This window comes from Crocodylus porosus, unplaced genomic scaffold (genome assembly GCF_001723895.1).
Source record: "Crocodylus porosus isolate Cpor-Errol unplaced genomic scaffold, CroPor_comp1, whole genome shotgun sequence".
Lineage (NCBI taxonomy): Eukaryota > Metazoa > Chordata > Crocodylia > Crocodylidae > Crocodylus > Crocodylus porosus.
This window is the reverse complement of record NW_017728911.1, coordinates 11,807,452-11,807,926: the sequence shown is the minus strand read 5'-3', so window position 1 is coordinate 11,807,926 and position 475 is coordinate 11,807,452.

The window sequence follows — 475 nt, the reverse complement described above, 5'->3', positions numbered from 1 at the left end:
CCCCCAAAACAAACAAACAAAACTTAAGGTTTTGTTGTTAAGCAGAAAAGAAGAAAACGAATATACTCTTTGTTTAGCATCACCTGGCAAATGTATGGATGCTATGGGAATGCTCATGCAATCACTCACTGCACTGAACTTGGCATGTACAGTGGAAAGACACCCTTCAAAAACTGGCAGTTTAGATGGAAAGGCTTCCTTATGACAAACCCAACACTTGGGAGGCAACAGTCAGTTAAATATCAGGTCAAACAGCAGGGAGAAAGAATATAGAAATGAAAATCCCACCTGAACAAGTGTCAAGGTACAGTGCTCTGACCTATTTGTATATTTCATAGATTTCATAGACATTAGGGCTGGAAGGGACCCCGGGAGATCATCGAGTCCAGCCCCCCGCCCAAAGGGCAGGAAGTCAGCTGGGGTCATAGGATCCCAGCAAGATAAGCATCCAATTTACTCTTGAAGGTGTTCAATG